At 40.5% G+C, this 2,721-nt stretch overlaps 1 non-coding gene across 1 annotated transcript; it reads right to left on the bottom strand.

The window, feature by feature from the left end:
- Positions 1-340: 340 nt before the first annotated feature.
- Positions 341-444, bottom strand: LOC112095452. The gene has a single exon (XR_002903819.1). It is a non-coding gene; the product is annotated as a small nucleolar RNA R71 (small nucleolar RNA).
- Positions 445-2,721: the final 2,277 nt, after the last annotated feature.

Genomic DNA, 2,721 nt, shown 5'->3' with positions numbered 1-2,721 from the left:
TAGTCCCTTAGCTAATTTGAGCACATCATGCATAAGATACCCAAATGTAGCTGCTAGGAGTTTTGAATTAAAACCTAGTGTGCTAAATTGTCTCCCCACATTTTATGGCTTAGAAAATGAGGATCCATATAATCATCTGAATGATTTTCATGCCATTTGTCAAACTTTTAAATATGAAAATTTTTCAGACGATGATGTTAAACTCAGATTATTCCCATTTTCTTTAAAAGATAGAGCTCGTTCATGGTTAAATACTTTACCTGCTAATAGCATTTCATCATGGGAACAAATGGTAACGAAATTTTTGAATAAATATTTTCCAGTGCATAAAACCAATGCTATTCGCAGGGAAATCTCGGAGTTTACCCAGAGAGAGGACGAGCAATTTTTTGAAACATGGGAGCGATTTAATGGGCTACTCTTGAAGTGTCCACATCATGGGTACGAAAAATGGCACCAATGTCAATACTTTTTGGAGGGATTACTACCAAATGTGCAAGAATGGCTAATGGCAACAAGTGGAGGAGAGCTAATGTCAAAAAGTGCATCAGAAATTTGGGAATTCTTCCAGCGACAAGCGGATAATTCCCAACAACGGAGTCGATCACTCAGGAATACTAGAAGGATTAAAGGAGTGAATGAGGTTCACATTGGCGAGTCAACTTCGGGAATCAAAGAAGTCAAGGAGATGGTTGAAGGTCTTGCTCGACAAATAGCATCATTATCGACTGCTAAATCAACAGAACCACATGACCATGACTCATACTCAGATCAAGCCAATGCCATAGATGTAATGAGAAAGCCATCAAATTACAACCCATACTCCAACACATATAACCCTGGATGGAGAGACCACCCCAATTTTTCATGGTCTCAAGGATTCCAACAGAATGGACCAGCAGCTCCAGCTCCACCAATGCAACAAATTCCTCAAGTTCCTCAAGCCTCTCAGCCCCCATTTAGACCATACAATCAAAACCAGAATTACTCTCAACCCAGACCATGGGAGGATTCATTCCAGAATCTCAAGAATCTTACTCACTCCACGATTGAGCAACAGAACCGCACCATTGATGGACTACGAAATGAGTTGAGAGCAGGCTTCAACTCACAAGCTCAATCAGTTTCAAACCTGGAGAAGATGGTGGGACAACTCGCTTCTTCAGTTCAGACCTTGGCAATGACTGTTGAGAAAGGAAAATTTCCAAGTCAACCAGTGCCTAACCCTAAAGGAGTGCATGAAGCAAGTACCAGTTCACCACAGCAGCATGGAGAGATCAAAGCAGTAATGACCTTGCGAAAAGGAAAGGAAGTCGACAACAAAGTGGAGATGCCGGTGACAAAAGAAAATCAAATTGTACCTGTGAATGTTGAGGACTCATCACCGGAGGAGAAAGAAGAAACTAACCCACGAGAATACGTTCCCAAAGCTCCATTTCCTCAAAGGTTAGCTAAAGGAAAGAAGGGAAAATCCACAGGTGAGATTCTTGAAATCTTCAAACAGGTAAGTGTTAACATCCCTTTACTTGATGCTATTAAACAAGTTCCATCTTATGCCAAGTTTCTTAAAGACCTTTGTACTAAAAAGAGAAACATGCATGTTCAAAAGAAGGCATTTTTAACAGAAAACGTTAGTTCTATACTCCAACATAAAATTCCTTTAAAATGCAAAGACCCTGGCTCCCCCACTATCTCATGTAGTATAGGGAACCACACAATTGAGAATGCTTTGTTGGATTTAGGAGCTAGTGTAAATCTGTTACCTTATTCAGTGTTTGTGAAACTTGGACTGGGAGAATTACACCCAACTCCAGTGGTGTTACAACTTGCAGATCGGTCCACAAAAATACCTCGTGGTATTGTGGAGGACGTGCTTATCCAGGTAGACAAATTTTATTTTCCTGTTGATTTCATTGTAATTGACACTCAACCAATACAGGATTCAAGGAAGCACATCCCCATTATTCTAGGCCGACCTTTCTTGGCAACTGCGGATGCTCACATTCAATGTAGGACCGGAAATATGCAATTGTCCTTCGGCAACATGACTATGGAGCTGAACATCTTCAACATTGCCAAACAACCTCACAGTGCAGATGATGGAATTGTTGATGTGGATTTAATTGAAGCATTAGTTGATGATACTTTTGTTTCAAACCTTAGTGATGATCCTTTACAAACATGTTTAACTCACTTTGGTTTGAATTTTGATATTGACAGATCGGTCGATGAGGTCAACGCCCTGCTTGACTCCGCACCATCCTTGGACACTAATAAATGGAAATCAAGAGTTGAGCAACTAGCACCATCAGAGAAGCAACTCATTCCATCATCAGAATCACCACCGAAACTCGAGCTCAAACCATTGCCCAACACTTTGGAATATGCGTTTTTGGGAGAAGAAAGTACTCTACCGGTAATCATCTCAGCATCCCTCAATGACGAACAAAAAGGTAAGTTGTTGGATGTTTTGAAAGAGCACAAAGGGGCATTAGGATGGACCATAGCAGACATTAAAGGTATAAACCCAGTAGACTGCATGCATTACATTCACCTTGATGAAAATGCTAAAACTACTAGGGAGATGCAACGTCGGTTAAATCCTAACATGAAAGAAGTTGTTAGAACTGAAGTCCTTAAGCTATTAGATGCAGGTATCATTTATCCAATTTCTGATAGTTCATGGGTCAGTCCTGTACAAGTTGTCCCCAAAAAGTCAGG

The sequence above is a fragment of the Citrus clementina genome, unplaced genomic scaffold (assembly GCF_000493195.1).
Source record: "Citrus clementina cultivar Clemenules unplaced genomic scaffold, Citrus_clementina_v1.0 scaffold_9, whole genome shotgun sequence".
NCBI classification, from domain to species: domain Eukaryota; kingdom Viridiplantae; phylum Streptophyta; class Magnoliopsida; order Sapindales; family Rutaceae; genus Citrus; species Citrus x clementina.
This window is presented reverse-complemented; position numbering and strand designations above follow the sequence as displayed.